At 46.9% G+C, this 16420-nt stretch overlaps 1 long non-coding RNA gene across 4 annotated transcripts in view; it reads right to left on the bottom strand.

The window, feature by feature from the left end:
- Positions 1-5066, bottom strand: part of LOC137221723 (uncharacterized) — a 34987-nt gene extending 29921 nt beyond the window's left edge. For 3 of the 4 annotated variants that reach the window (XR_010942130.1, XR_010942128.1, XR_010942129.1), the window contains exons 1-2: positions 4931-5066; positions 3870-4092 (exon numbers count right to left, since the gene is read on the bottom strand). This is a non-coding gene — a long non-coding RNA (uncharacterized lncRNA). Of the gene's footprint in view, positions 1-2590; positions 4093-4930 lie in introns of those variants that run through there. The other variant, XR_010942127.1, reaches the window with a different exon arrangement.
- Between the last annotated feature and the right edge of the window lie 11354 nt (positions 5067-16420).

The following is a 16420-nucleotide window of genomic DNA, read 5'->3' as shown; positions in this document are numbered from 1 at the left end:
CCCACCCCAAGAGAGGGGAGAGGGGCTTAAGATCGAATTACCAATGGCCAATGATTCAATCAATAATGCCTACATGATAGTGCTTCCATAAAAATCCCTAAATTATGGAGTTCAGAGAGCTTCCAGTTTGGTGAACACACTAAGGTACTGGGAGGGATCCTTGCAATTCTATATGAATATGAGGATCAACTTTTCCATTTCTTCAAAAAAAAAAAAAGCCATTGGAACTTTGATAGAGATCACACTGAATCTGCAAATTGCTTTCGGTAGTATTGCCATCTTAAAGATATTAAGTCTTCTAATCCATAAACACAAGATGTCTTTCCATTTATTTAAGTCTCTAATTTCTTTTGTAGTAGTCTGTGTATAAATCTTTTACTTCCTTGGTTAAATTTATTCCTAGGTATTTTATTATTTTGGATGCTACTGTAAAGGGAATTTTCTTAATTTCCTTTTTAGATTGTTCACTGGTGTCATTCTGGTTTTGATTTTCATTTTCCTGATGACTAATGTTGTTGAACATCTTTTCATAATCTTTTCATGTGCTCATCAGCCATTCATATGTCTTTTCTGGTAAATGTAATTTCATTCTTAATCTCCCACTCTGTATTTCTAGAGTGGAGAGAGGGAAAGTCCCTTTGTCTCTCTCACATACTTTCTCCCTTCTTCCATTTCTCTTTACTTTCAGAAAGTACTTAACAGGTAGAGGGATAGCATAGTGCAGGGGGTTAACAACACAGACACTGAAGCCATATCTAGGTCCCACTCTGCCATATACTAGCTGCATGACCATACTTCTTTTTCAGTTTCTTCAAGGTTTAAATAGGGTGTTTTGTTAAATAAGCTTTTCATTTGTTACACAAGATAACTACAGCCTACTACAGCCAAGCATTGTGCTAAACCCTACAATGCAGTCATGAGCAAAAGGGACACAGCCAATGAGCTTCCAACGCATTATTCCAGTGAATATGAAACCCCAATTGCAATTAACACCTGAGGGAGGGCCACAGGTAAGTGTCTGTCACAGGGCATTTCGACCTGGCTATCACCTGTTCTGAAGACACTGGCGCTTTAACTGAGCACAGGAGATGTTAGCTAGGCCAAGAGGAGGAAGAGCATCCCAGGCAGTGAGAACGTGTAGGGGGTGGCACAGTACAGCTGAGGAGGCAGGTGGAGAGCAGTGTGGATGAAGCTCAGAGAATGAAAGGGGAATGTGGTGGAAGATGAAGCTAGAAGAGGCCAGCATGGGCAGACTGGATTGAGACTCAAAGGCCTTGCTGAGAACTTGAAATTTTATTCTGAAGAATAGGAGAAGCTGCTGAGGTGTTTTAAGCAGAAGGGTGACAAATTCAAATTTGTTTTTCAAAGAGATCCTTCTGGACACAGTACAGTTTGAGAAGACAGCATGAGGCTGAGTCCTGAAGTACTAGAACACTTAATATCCAAATAGAGCCTTGTACGTCAAAATGTGTAAGCAATGAAAGAGAGGCCTTCAAGAAGAGATGATCACCTACAAGTCAAATGCTGCTGAGAATTACTCAAGGAAGATGAAGACTGAAAAAAATCTACTGAACTCAGAGTCAGGAGGTCCCTGGTAACAGCTAAGGAGCCCCCAAACACTGCTGCTCAGACCTCAGAGTCTGTCTGCCCTCTCTACAGCCCCACAGCCACTGCGTCAGGACTTCCCCTCTGGCAGATCAGAGCAGGTCTTTCTCATTAAGCTTCTTAGGAGGATTCCCTGGCAGCTCTCCTGGCTGGTTGCACCAGATACGTCATGGGGCCAGGCCAGTTTGACCATGTCTGCCTATCTCATCTAACCCACCTCACCCATTTCGCTACTCGGGAGCCAGAGGTACCTACTGGGTGCCACCATGCAGGCAGCCTCATGCCATGGCTAAGTGCTACTCTGAAGGCAGACACCAGTTCCTAACAGCTCTACCACTAATCAAGATCTTGGTGAAAGATTTCTTTTCAATTAAAAAAAATTTTGTTTTTGAATTTTTTTGATTTTTTTTTAATTTTTGGCTGCATTGGGTCTTCATTGCTGTGCGGGCTTTCTTTAGTTGCGGTGAGCGGGGGCTACTCTTCATTGCAGTGTGCAAGCTTCTCATTGCAGTGGCTGCTCTTGTTGCGGAGCACGGGCTCTCTTGTTGTGGAGAAACTAAGCCTGTGTGCCACAACTACTGCGCAGGCTTCAGCAGTTGCAGCATGTGGGCTCGGTAGTTGTGGCACGTGGGCCCTAGAGCGCACGGGCTTCAGTAGTTGCAGCACATGAGCTCAGTAGTTGTGGTGCGTGGGCTCTAGGGCGCGCAGGCTCAGTAGTTGTGGCACACGGGCTCTAGAGCACAGGCTCAGTAGTTGTGGCGCATGAGCTTAGTTGCTCTGCGGCATGTAGGATCTTCCCAGACCAGGGATCGAACCCGTGTCCCCTGCATTGGCAGGTGGATTCTTAACCACTGCGCCACCAGGAAAGTCCTGGTAAAAGACATTTAAGTGGCCGAAACTGTTTTCCAATTTGTAAAACGCTGTGCCAATGAAGCATGTATCAAATACTCCATCTAAGGAATTAGCTATCATAGGTTCATAGTCATTCATTCAACAATTGTTTATTGTGCAAGTAATAGGGATATGATAGTCAACAAGACAGACGTCATCCATGTCAACACGGAATGCCTAATCTAGTGGGGGACCCAGTCAAGCAACGATTCAGTGCTTCCATGGGAAAAGCACAGGGTACTGGCAGAGGATTAGGTGGGTGGGGGAAAAAAGTCACACCCTTAGTCTTGATAGGGAGGGTTGATTTTTCTTTGGGCAAGATCATTCATTATAGCATAAATACAGGATTGGTGCCATTAGCAAGAGAAGGTTTGGTTCCTGTCCTTAGAGAGAATTTAATTTGGTTGAAGAGGCAAGCACAGGAAAACAACGAGAAGAAAAATGCAAAGAAATTCTAGGCAACTGTCATACTGGGTGTCACACTGGCTTTTTTTGCAAAAAGTCTCAGCTTATCTATACTCAGGTTCCAAATATCCCCACCATACACAGGCCTAAAAGCTGGGCCCCAGGGCCACTGGAGTATCTGTGTCTCTCAAGACAGGGAGCAACGCAGGACCGCTACTGCTCCATAGGATTTTCCCAGGCTCGAAGCCCTCTCACCCAGAAGTGAACACAAGGCCTGCCCAGCAGAGGTCTGGGGTTCCTGCAAATTCTGTAGCTGGAGAGGAGGCTGCCGGAGCTCCCCAGCTTCTCTCAGGCCTTCCTCCTCTGCTAGGTTCAGCTATGAATAGCTTGCTGGTTTCCAGCTGGGAATCTCCCAGCCCTGCAAAGAGTAAGCACCGCCTTCTCACCCTGTGCTGCCCTCAGCCTGGAGCAGAAGGGGGTGGTAGCTGGCAAGGGTAAGGAGACTAGATGAGGGAAGGGCAAGAATCACCACCCCAGAGAAACTGGCCACTGGACTACATTACCCACAATCCCAGATCGTAAATGGAAAGAAGAGGCCGCTGGAGGCCTGCAGCCTTAGGTAGGAACAAGTCCAGAGGTGTCCTAGTCCCTGGGTGTGCAGCCCAGGTCCAGACCCAGTTTTTTTTCCGAAATGTAACCCCTAAACCTTCAGTCATGGGCCTTAGAGATCATCTCCTCTCCATGTACCCAAATCACAGGCACTCCCTGAGGCCAGAGAGACAGACAAAACTTCTTCTATTTTGGCCTTATTCACAGCGTGTGCCTGTGCTTACCACCAAAGACTGGAAGTCTGTGAGTGATTTTATTCTGGATCAAGTCCAGAGGCTTCTTAGTGCTAAAAGCCCCCTCCCTGGCATATTACTTGACTTGTTACTCCCAAGCTCTGAGCTTTTATCTCCCTGCCTCACCTGAGGAAGAGCAAATGCTCACAGGTTGGTCCATGTTGCACTTCTGGAACCACGGCAGGGTGGGTGTTCAGGAACTGCTGCTGGTTTCGTCTCTGCTGAGATCTGGTCCCTCTCCGAGCTTTGCTCCTACTCTCCCAGCAGATAGATCAGGGTAACCACATGGCTGCGGCAGGTTTAAGTCCCTGGAGGCACTGTACGAGGGCCTGTGGGGGCCTGCTGGTTCCTGCAGTGGATAAACCGGAGCTGTCAGGCTGAGCAAGTGAAGCCATTCTGGGTGGTGGAGGCACCCAGTGGGCACCACTCCAGACCACAGTGCCACTGCAGGTGTACACCTGCCCCATCTCTGTCTCCCCCACCCCAACCTTCCAACTTTCCACACAAACTATTCATGTTGGGTTCTGGGGCTCATGAAGCTCCAGACCACAGGGAGCGTAGCAGGTGAAGATGTTAGCGGCTGGAACTAAAGTCGGGGACCCCTGTCCAAGGTGAAAAGGCACTGTGGCTATCCTGACAACAGGGTCCTTTCCCTCTTTCCCCTCGGTCAGATATAATAACAACTTTCACATACTGAGCCAGGCACCAGGAATGCGAAGAGGAGTAAGATCGAATCGCAGTCTCAATAAATAACCGATGTGTTAGGTGCATCCCAGACCCGTGGGGTGGGAAGGACTTATAGATGGCCAGAGGCCTGAAACAAGTAAGGGATGAGTAGCAGTTCTACCAGAATGGTGTGGGAAGGGCATTCCAGGCCGAAGGGACAGCTTGAGTAAAGGCAGGGAGGAGCGAGAAACAGCAAGCCGGGAGGAAGGCAGGGCGAGAGAAATACCGAAGACCGACTAGCAAAATGCTAGCGGAGGCGCGCGGCGAACGAGGGCAGGCCCTCACAGCACGCTTAGGCTTGGGGTTTTAGGCCCCGGGCCGGGAGCCGAGGGAGGAACTCCAGTAAAGTCAGCTGCGCTTAGAGAATTAGGGGGAAAAGTGGGACAAAATATAAAACTGGTGGGGACAGTGGGAACCTCAGACCCTCTTGGGACGCCCAAGTCCGCCTGTCCCGCGTTTACCTCAGCCAGGCCGGGCCGCGCGTTCCCGGCCCCGCCGCCGCCCCCTCCTTGGCAGCGGGTCCCCTGGCCGCCGGCTTCAGGGCGCGGGCGGACCCGGAGGGCCGAACTCCCGCCCACAGCCGCCCGCGGGCCGCCTGCCAGACACGCCGGGAAGGAAGAGCCTTGTATGGGCCTCAGGCAGGGAGCAAGCGTCTGGCAGGGTCCCGGGAGGAAGCTCCATATATGGCGAGGGGCGGGCCGGGGGTGAAGAGCGCGCCCGGCGCGAGGAGCGCGCACGAGATGGAGGCTGCTTCCGCCGCCGCAAGGCGGAGCCGCGCCGCGCCGCGCCGCGCCGCCCCACCCCCACCCCGCGCCAGGCCCACTACCCCTCGCCCAACCCTTCCTGTCCCGGGAGGTACGCACAGCGCCCAGCACGGCTCCCTCGGTGTCGGAACTACGGGAAGTGGGGACGGGAGGCGGGGTCCAGGCCGCCTTTGACGCCTGACCGAGCCGAGACTGATTCCCGGCTCCAGGCACTTGCTCTGTGACCTTGGGCAAAACGCTTCAGTCTCTGATCCTCAGATTCCTCTTCCTCCGAGAGGTGGGGATAAAAATGAGAAGGATGCCTGTTAAGCACGTCCGGGAGCGGTACGGCCCGCAGGGGCAGCGCATTCACCCTAACAATCGTGTGTGGCGGGGATGGGGGCGGGGATTCCCAGTCCCCTGCCGTGTCCTTTTAGCCTCTCCCTAGCCACCTCGGTGGCTGGGGGCTATATGGAGCTGACGCCTCCAGAAGATATCTTTCCAGAAGAAAATAGGGCTACCTTAAGGTCTAGAGTTTTCCCTTCCAAGCAGTGGGATTCAGACAGACGGGGTTACAATCCCAGCTTCTCCCCTTCCAGCTGACTGATGCTGGGAAAGCTACTTTACCTTCTCTAAATCTCAATTTCCTCATCGGTAAAATGGGGATAATTCTTGATTTGCAGGGTTGTTGTGGTAGTCAGATGAAACGAAATGGGGCCTCTGTGCGTGTATGTGTGTGTGGTGTGAGAGAGAGAGAGAGAGGGAGAGAAAGAAGTGCTTGACTCGGAGTAGGTGCTTAATTAATGTTAGTTCCTCAGTTCTCTGTGCACTTTCCCAACTGGAGGCTGGGGAGAAGGAGATAAGAAGGGCTAGGTGAGCTTGGCCATTCTTCCTGGAAGTCCTGCCCTCTTGGAGGAGACTGTCCCTTCTTTGACATCTATGGGAACTTGTTGCCAATATTTGGTGCTTCTTCCGGAGGCGTATCTGTGGCCCTAATGCTCCCCTTTCTCAGTTCAGCCACTGCCCCAATGACCTGCTCTCCTTGCCTGCTGTTCTTCTCTACCTACCCCAGAGCCTAGCTGACCTCCTGGACAGGCTGGCAAGGGCAAAAATAACCTGGAGGAAGTTGAAGTTCCCATCACAGCCAGAAACTGGTATCTAGGACATCATCCCCTCCCACACCTGCTGTCAGTACCACACCCACACATTTCAACAAGAGATGGGTATCAATCTCAGAGAAACATTCCCTAATCCTCCCTTTGGCCCTGCCCTGCGCTCATCTGTTCTGCCGGTACTGGAGTTCGACTTAAATCTAACCTGAACCTTCTTGCCTGTCAGTGGCAGCCCCATCCTGTAGTTAGCAGCCCCTAAGAGGTTCCAGGCAAGTTTGTGGACACACACAATAAATGTGTCACCCATTGCCTTGTTTCCTTTCATCCTGTCGTTGGCATGGTAACCTTCCCTGTAAAAGTTGCAGCCCTCACGGATGTTTTTCAGTTCTAGCAGGGACATAGCTCCTTCCCCTCACCCCGTGTAGATCACAGGGTGACATGTAGCTGTGTCATTCTGGCTCCTCTTCCAGAATGGGGATGTGGTGCTGGTGGCACAAAAGAAGGACTGGTTTATGGAGGGCAGCAGAGGACTTAAGGGAGATGCTGATTGGATCTCTGAGGAACAGATTCCTTCTGTCCTACATGTTGATCCTTGGCCACCCAGAGAAACCAGCTCTGAGGCCCAGAATATTTAGGGAGCCACTCAGGATCTCATGGTGAATGATAAACACACATCTTCACTAAAATCAGGCACCCAACAAATGGTATGATGGCCGGTGCTTAAGCCTATAGAATAAACTGATAAACTAAAAAGCCTCCAGAATCCAGTGATTTCCTCTCTCCTCAGTCCCTCTGTGGAATAAATCAATATTTATTAACCATCTCCCGTGTTCCAGTTTCCCCATATATTATTTAAACTAATTCTTCCCACAGTCCTTTGAGGAAGGTATTAGAACACATTTTACAAACAAGGAAGCTAAAATTTGGGCAGAGATCTTAAGCAACGTAACCAAAACTACGTGGCCGTGGAGTGGTGGCACTGAGACTGGAACCTAGGTCTTCAGACTCCCAATCCCACACAAAAGTCCTGTGTTCCTTTGTATTTGTGACTGTGCTACTGATAAAGAAATCCTTGCCCCCAGGTCCCAAGGCATTGCCTTTCTAGGAGTTCCTCAGGAACGAAATGGACATCAGCGTCAGTCTCTGTGGCCAAGGGGTCCTGCGGGGCCCTGCGTGGCCCTGCGTGGCACAGCAGCAGCAGCAGCAGTGTCCTCATCCTCAAACCTGAGTCTTCCCCCTGCCAGCTGCCTTGTCTCCGTCATGGAGTTTCCCCAGCAGAGGGCAAGCCGAGGGAAAGTGGTTCCCAGCTGCCAGCCTCATCTAGACAAAATTGCATTAGCGCCAGCCCCGGCTTCGGTCCCTCCAGAGTGAGCACATACAGCTCCCCCGCAGAAGGGAGGGGCAGAGAGACACGAGCAAAAAAGGAAACTTCCATTTCTTTCTTTGGCTGGGAAGCACTTGGCTTCGAGCTGCCACTCATCTTGTAGGTGGGGAAGATTAATACTGATCCTCTGGAGATTATAGAAGTCTCTAAAATGAACCCTTGGGCGAAAGGTTTGCTAGGGAGAGAGGCTAGTAGGAAAGCCCGAGGTTTGAGTGCAGCAGGAGGGAAAGAGAGGCAGTCTGAGGAGGGAGAGAGGCCCCTGATCTCCTCTCGTGCTCTTTTCTGGGTGTCATTCTTCTTTCCGTGGGACTTATGTCCTTTTGTCCAAAAAGACCAGAATAGTCATGTCCTGGCAACTGGAGCAGGGTGAGGGAGGAAGCAGTAGGAGGAGGCAACTATCAGATTGTCACCTCAAGCAAAACAGAGAATGCGTTAATAGTATTAATAGTTAATATTTAATAGTTAATAGCGGGTCAACCACACTTCATTTATTATCTTATTTAATAGATCCTACTGTTATCCCTGTTTTAGAGAAAAAGAAATTGAGAGGTTTATGGGGCTCCTCAATGACAATACCTCCCAATAGGAGTGGGCCAAGCACTCAGCAGATATTCTCATTTAATCCTCACCACAAACCAGTGAGAGGGAACCATTATGCCCATTTTCTCCAGGTGAAAACTGAGGCTCAGAGAAGTAGGGAACTTGCCTGTGATCACTAAGTAATGTAAGTGGCAGAGTGAGGGATTAGAATTTGGATGTGTGACTCCAGAACTTATGTGTTCAACACTGTCTTGCTGCCACCAAGTCTTCTCCACACCTTCTGGGACTCCTGCTCACATAGCCTGAGACCACAAATATCTGCCCACACCTGCACTTCCCTGCCTTTTGCCACACAGGTGAAAACCCAGCCAGGAGCATTCACTGGGTTTAGTTCAGACTTGCCACCAGCGTCTTTCTAGGGCTTGGACAGATGGGCCTGGGTAACATGGGGCCCTGTGTCTTGGGGCTCTGGCTCCCATCCAGACTCCCGAGGTGGGAGGAAACCTAGAGAGGACATTACCACCCTCCACATGCCTTGAGATTTCCCTAAGAGATACAAAGATGTATAAAGTGAACAGCCCTCAGGAGGTCTCCTTAAGATCCAGGAAGGTGCTTCTTGCAGGAAAGGATGGTGAGCCCAGCAATTTCAACCAGTGAGACCCGAAAGCAGCAGTCTCTCCAGCTGGGCAGGCTCCCAGTGGCCTTTCTCAGAGGCTCCTCTGCACTGTTACATGAGCAGACTCCATCACTCCCACCCCCACTGCTGTGGAGGTGGGAAACACTTGGAATCCTGAGTCACAGGCAAGGTTCCACTTCACTTTCCCTGGAACAGCAAGTCAAGGATGCAGCCGGCAGTGTATTTGGAAAGGAAGGGCAACTGGAAAGTGAAAAAGAATAGTGCTCATTTCCTTCCCTACCAACTCTTTTATTTTAAAAACATTTTATGCATTTAATTTTTATCACACCATGTGTGATGCACGTTCATTGCAGAAAATACATGTTATGGAAATGAGGTTTATTAGTGTGAGTGTTCCTCCCTTTTTTCTCTCCTAACTTATCCGTCCACCAAAAGGTTTCCAGCTCAGAATCCAATCCCACTTTCCCACTTTCCAGTTTAGAGGGTTCAGTCTTTGCCAGCCCAGTTCCTGGACATTTTGTGATGCACAATCAGAACTGGGGGGAGGGAGTAGTTAGAGAGAGATGTAGAGTCTGAGAGGCTGGAAAAAGGAAGGACTTGGGCAGAGAGGCTAAACTGATCTATATAATAAAGAACAAGGAAGGAGAGGGAGAAGGAAAGTTAGAAGGGAAAAGTAGGAGGACTTTTATGAAGCATTGCTGTGGGGCATTACGTGAACTCCCCATAATTCCCCAAGTAGAGATTGGAATAACTGTATTTTCTGGCTCCAGGATCGTAATTCCTTATTTGCAATTCTTTATTGCAAACCTTGTAGAGCTTTGACCATGTAGAAATCCAGCATTTATTAGGGTTCTATACAGGAAAGTACAAAATATCATTATCCGATAAGTGAAAGAAAATAGTCAAGTATTTATCCTGCCCTTTTTTTTTTTTTTTTTAAACAACTATGATTAAGCCTAAGTTCATCATCGACAAATTCTGGCTAACAAATGCAAATGGAATGGTAGAATTACAAAATCACCATTTAGTAACCTCTAATGAGATAATAGATTTAGACAAGGATCATCAGTAATCCAGGGATTCCTAAAACCATTGGGTGGTGAAGGATGGAAGGGAACTTTATAATATCAATAATACTTGAACTCATCAATTAATTTTAACATCACAAAAAGAGAGACACCCAACAGAAAACATATGTTCACATATAAACCTGTATATAATGTCTGTAGCTGCAGCATTATTTGTAATAGTCAAAATGGAAGCAACCCAAATGTCCATTAACTGGTAAGTGGATTTTTAAAATGTGGTATATCCATACAATGGAATATTATTCAGCCAAAAAAAGGGGAATGGGGCTTCCCTGGTGGTGCAGTAGTTGAGAGTCCGCCTGCCGATGCAGGGGACACGGGTTCGTGCCCCGGTCCGGGAGGATCCCACATGCCACGGAGCGGCTAGGCCCGTGAGCCATGGCCGCTGAGCCTGCGCGTCCGGAGCCTGTGCTCCACGACGGCAGAGGCCACAATAGTGAGAGGCCTGCGTACCGCAAAAGAAAAAAAAGGGGAATGAAGTACTGATACATGTTACAACATGGATAAACCTTAAAAATATTATGCTAAAAAAATATAATGCTAAGTGAACTGAGATACCAAAGGCCACGTATTTTATTGTTTTATCTACATGAAATGTCCAGACTAGGCAAATACAGACAGAAAGTAGATTGGTGGTTGCCAGGTGCTGGGGGGTGGGTGGAACACGGAGTGACTGCCAACAGGTACAGGATTTCTTTAGGGGTTGATGGTAATGTTCTGGAATTAGGTAGTGGCAGTAGTTGTACAACAGCGTGACTATATTAAAAACCACTGAATTTTACACTGTAATTTTTATGTTATATGAATTATTTTTCAATTAAAAAATAATATCTAGAAAATTAAAAAGAGAGAGAGAGAACCAAAAATTATGTGTCTCTTGATATATTGCAGAAGCAAGTACATAGCATGACCTTAAAAGTGAACCTGAATTTGATCAAACCTCTAGGTATAAAAATGAGTTTGGGGGCTTCCCTGATGGCACAGTGGTTAAGAATCCGCCTATCAATGAATGGGACACAGGTTCGAGCCCTGGTCTGGGAAGATCCCACATGCTGCGGAGCAACTAAGCCTGTGCACCGCAGCTACTGAGCCTGCGCTCTAGAGCCCACGAGCCACAACTACAGAGCCTGCCCACCACAACTACTGAAGCCCACACACCTAGAGCCTGTGCTCCATAGCAAGAGAAGCCACTGAAATGAGAAGCCCGCGCACCACAACGAACAGTAACCCAGACTCGCTGCAACTAGAGAAAGCCCGCATGCAGCAATGAAGACCAAATGCAGCCAAAAATAAATGATAAAAATAAAAATAAATATTAAAAAAACGAGTTTATAGGAAATTCACGGGATAGAAGGACATAGTAAATAACATTATGAGGGGAAAAAATGCAATCTGTCAAATCTAAAAGTGGGGAATTCTTCAGGACAAGTAACTTGGTTTCTTCAATAAATAAATAGCAAGGGAAACTAATATGAATGAAAAGAAACTTAAAAGACATATCAACAAATGAAAAATGTGGTCTTTTTCAGGTCTTGATTCAAACAAAGGAACTTAAAAAATACTCATAAAGATATATACTGAAGTATTTTCAGATGAAATTAGGTAATGTCTGGAATTTGCTTCAAAACAGTCCAGTGTGTAGTAGCAGGGAGTGCGGAAGGCAGTGTAGACGAGTCAAGACCAGCTGTGAGTTGACAGGTGTTGAACTGATGGTTAGATACAGAGAAGTTCATTACACTACTCCCTCCTACTTTTGTGAATGTTTCAAAATTTAAACACACACATAAAAATGAGGCTTGATTTATCCATGAAATTGGGGCATATTTAAAAGTTATATGTTATTTAAAGGAAAATGGGCTAAGGTCAAATAATTGAGTTTGAGGTCACTCGTGCTTTATTGAAAGCTGAAATTAAAGAGCATGTGTAAAATCTGAAGTGACCAAATTATTCTTATCATTATTGTTATTATTGCAATAACTAAATTGGAAATGGAGCGGGGGGACCAGGACCCTCCCAAGGAGGCAGGAAGCAGTGCAGCCTTTCGAACACCCAGAAACACAGTCAAACTAAGTTGTTGGCCTTCTGGCCCCAACCTGCTTTTCCAGCCCCGTTTCTTGGCCCCCCTCCTTTCCTTGCTCTCAGGCCACACCACCATTAATTCACAGGTTCCTGAACACCTTGACTTCCTTGCCTTTGTACTTGTTATTGCCTCTGCCTGCAAATCCCTCTCCTGTGAACACCCTATCTTCCTCCTACACCCTGTTCGCCTCCTCCGTCATAGGATTAGTCACTCCCTGCTCCATACACACCTCTATCACACTGTGAGGCAATTATTTATTTCTAAATCTCCCCCCACCCAATTCTGTGATGGCCCAGACTCTATCTTGTTTATCTCTGCATGCTCAGGGCATGACAGAAAGCAGGTAGCATTTGGTGAATGTGTTTTGGATAACAGACTGACTGAGTAACTGAGGAGCAGCATAGACTTTGGATGGCCCAGTGCTCCGTGTGGCCCCAAGAAATTTACTCAGACTTGGGCTCTCTCCCAAGATATGCCTGCTAAACTGGGGTACAACAAAGCAAACAGTCTGATCCAAGAATAAACAACAAGATCACCTGGTTAACACCAACCCAGTTATAAGCAAAAGAAAGAAATTTAAGAGAAAAACTTGGAGCCTAGTAGTATGCATGAATTGTGTATTGGAAATGGAGAGAGATAATTTGGTGATAGGGGCAAGAGCTCAAGAGTCCTGTGAGAAATAGGGTGGCAAGCTAATAAAACAACACTGCTTTTTGACTTTTAAAAAACCTACAGCCCCCAAATATAGAAGCCAGAAGCAGCTCCCTGATGCTTCTATCCTGCCAGCCCCAACGGACAATCCACCTACAGGGAATATTAAACAGCCAACCTGTGTCCTCTCAGCAAAGAACCTAGAGCTCTGAGTCACTACAAAATCTTTCCCTTCTTTTCTTTTTAGCACTCTTAACACCTTACACCTGAAGGAGCACATCTGTGCAGGGGGAGAAAATACTCCATCAGAGGAACTTCCTAAAGATGACTACATCATACCAGATTCTAGAAAATAATTATTTGCTTACCTAATCTTATTTTTTCTTTTTCTTTCATAAATACTTTCTTCTGATGATTTTTTAAAAACTTGCTTACTTGGAAAATACAGAAAAGTACATGAAATGAAATTAAAATTTCCCATAATCCCATCAGAAATAACATTAACATTTGATGTATGCGTGTGTGCATGTGTGCATTTTATGTAACTGGAATCATGTCATATAGAGTTTTATATATTTACCACTTAGTAGTATATTTGGGTATTTTTTCAGGTCGATAGTTATTTTAGAACATGATTTATAGTGACTGCCTAGTAGTCCATCATATAACAATTTACTTCAGCCATCACCCATAGGACATTTATGTTGTTGCCAGTTTTTCTCCATTGCGAATAATACACTGTAATTAACAGCAATCCTGGAAGAACTGCTAGGTAGAAGGCATGCACTTTTTTTTTAAGACATTTATTTATTCATTTTTGGCTGCATTGGGTCTTCGTTGCTGCACGTGGGCTTTCTCTAGTTGCAGAGAGTGGGGGCTGCTCTTCCTTGCGGTGTGTGGGCTTCTCATTGCGGTGGTTTCCCTTGTTGCAGAGCACGGGCTCTAGGCGCATGGGCTCAGTAGTTGTGGCTCGTGGGCTCTAGAGTGCAGGCTCAGTAGTTGTGGCGCACGGGCTTAGTTTCTCCTCGGCATGTGGGATCTTCCTGGATCAGGGATCAAACCCGTGTCCCCTTCATTGGCAGGCGGATTCTTAACCACTGCGCCACCAGGGAAGCCCCAGCATGAAGTTTTATAAGGCTTTTGGTGCATGTTGTTGAATTGCCCTCAAGAAGGCTTATACCAGTTTATTCTCCCTCCATCAGTGTGTGAGACTTTCGTGCATCCACGGGCTATCCCTCAATCTACCATGTGTGAAAAAGGTAAGGTGTTTCTATATTTCTCACAATTGATATATATTTCGTAATCAGAAAAAAAATCATGTTCTTTTTTTAAAGAAAAAGAAGTTTTCCCCATTAAAAAGATGGGAAACCTGAGGTCCATGGATGAATAACTTTTAAAGTCTTGCTTTTTGAAGTCTGACAGTTGGGTCTAGGAGATTGAAAAAAAGTATTTCTGGATAGAACCAAGATGCTTCTGAGAAGAAAATTCTAAGGACCTTGGCAGTTTCAGTAGCCAAGAATGAAGTCTGGCTCTGAAAAGAATGAAAGATGGCTCTGAGGAGACAATCAGGGGAGTCATCACAAATTTGAGGGGACAAACTTGGTTCTGAGGCCGCTGGAATGGGATCGGAAGCAGTCACCACTCCAGAGTTTCTGTTTTATAGAGACTTGGGGCAATCAAATTTGCATTTGCATCATTCATAGGATATTGAGAACACTCCCCAAAGTACTGCTTGGCCTCATCACTGATCTAAGAAGACTTACAAATGGTCCAGGTCGGGTGGACCTTAGAGTATTAAATAGGTGGTTCTGAGAAGACAGTTTAAGATGGATGATTGGTGTTGAGGTGACTGAAAACTGGTTTTTTTTGTCTGTTTGTTTTTTTGCAGTACGCGGGCCTCTCACTGTTGTGGCCTCTCCTGTTGCGGAGCACAGTCTCCAGACGCGCAGGTTCAGCGGCCACGGCTCACGGGCCTAGCCACTCCGCAGCATGTGGGATCTTCCCGAACCGGGGCACGAAGCTTTGTCCCCTGCATCAGCAGGTGGACTCTCAACCACTGTGCCACCAGGGAAGCCCTGAAAACGTTTTTTTTTTTGTTTTTTTTTTAACTACTTATTTCAAGACTTAGTATTTTTTTTATGAATCAGTTACATATACATATGTTCCCATATCTCTTCCCTCTTGCGTCTCCCTCCCTCCCACCCTCCCTATCCCACCGCTCCAGGCGGTCCGAGCTGATCTCCCTGTGCTATGCGGCTGCTCCCCACTAGCTATCTACCTTACGTTTGGTAGTGTATATATGTCCATGCCTCTCTCTCGCTTTGTCACAGCTTACCCTTCCCCCTCCCCATATCCTCAAGTCCATTCTCTAGTAGGTCTGTGTCTTTATTCCTGTCTTAACCCTAGGTTCTTCATGACATTTTTTTTGAAAACTGGTTTTGATAAGGCAGCTGGAGATTCACTCTCTCTGACAAGCCAGTTTGAAGGAATTCAAAGTTGGTTCTAAAGAGATTCAAAGGTGTTTGGCAGGCTGGGATGGTTTTGTTTCTTGTTCTCCCAGATCCCCTCCATATGCTCTGGACCAACTTAACCCCAGTAGGTGCTTCATTAATTTGTTCAATAAATGAGGCCCAGTTTTGTTCTCAGGAGTTTGGTCTTTGGATCTGAAAAGATTCTAGGATGAGAAGTTGGTTATGAGCAGAAATGAGCTTCTGAGGAGGCTGAGATAATTTTCTCTGAGGCGGGCACCCACTTATGGTTCTGTGGAAATGGCTACTTCTGGGTTTGGGAACTCAGGAGGCACTCAGGCCCAGGTGGGCAGCCTGATTTACCTGGGTCACAGGGCTTGGAGAACACAGATTCGTTTCCATGCATTTGCCTCCCCAGATTTACCAAACCACCTCCCTCCAAATGAGTCCCAAGTGAGAGCCTTAGGAGGGCCTCCCTCCCCACTATCCCCAGGTCTGCTCTTTGGACTCTAGTTTGCAAGTCAGCGTCATGGTCTTAGAGGGCTATGTTCTCCCAGCAGAGAGGCTGGTCAGAGCCCAGGCCAGGGCAGCCAGCAGGAGAGAGGGCTCAAGAGGGTCACCCCCAGGGAGGGAGGACAGGTCTGTAGGACGGAATGAGCACTGGGAAGTCTACCTGGGGAATGGGCACTAGAAGACAGGAAAGGAAAAGATTTTAAAAATCTAGATGTAGTGAGGTATAAAGGGTTTAAAAATAGCTTTATTTACATACCATAAAATTCGTCCATTTTAAGAATACAATTCAATGACTTTTAGTAAATTTCCGGAGTTGTTCAAACATCACAGTTCATTTTTAGAACATTTCCATCATCCCCAAAATAAGAAGCTGATTTGCAGTCAAGATCTACTCTTTTTTTTCTCTTTTTAATTTATTTTTGGCTGCGCCCCTCCGCATGCAGGACCTTAGTTCCCCCACCAGGGATCAGACTTGCATCCCCTGCAGTGGAAGCACAGAGTCTTAACCACTGGACAGCCAGGGAAGTCCCTCAAGATCTACTCTTACCCCGAGCCCCTGGCAACTACTAATCTGCTGTCTATAGATGTGCCTTTTCTGGACATTTCATATAAATGCAACCATACAATATGCACCTAACTTTTTTTATTATAATGTCTTTAAGGTTTATCCATGTTGTAGCACACATCCATATTTTGTCCCTTAATGATTGCAGAGTGGTCTTTCGTTGTTTGGAT

Source organism: Pseudorca crassidens, chromosome 3, assembly GCF_039906515.1.
Source record: "Pseudorca crassidens isolate mPseCra1 chromosome 3, mPseCra1.hap1, whole genome shotgun sequence".
Classification (NCBI taxonomy): domain Eukaryota; kingdom Metazoa; phylum Chordata; class Mammalia; order Artiodactyla; family Delphinidae; genus Pseudorca; species Pseudorca crassidens.
The sequence above is the reverse complement of the archived record's forward strand: the minus strand, read 5'-3'. Positions and strand labels throughout refer to the sequence as shown.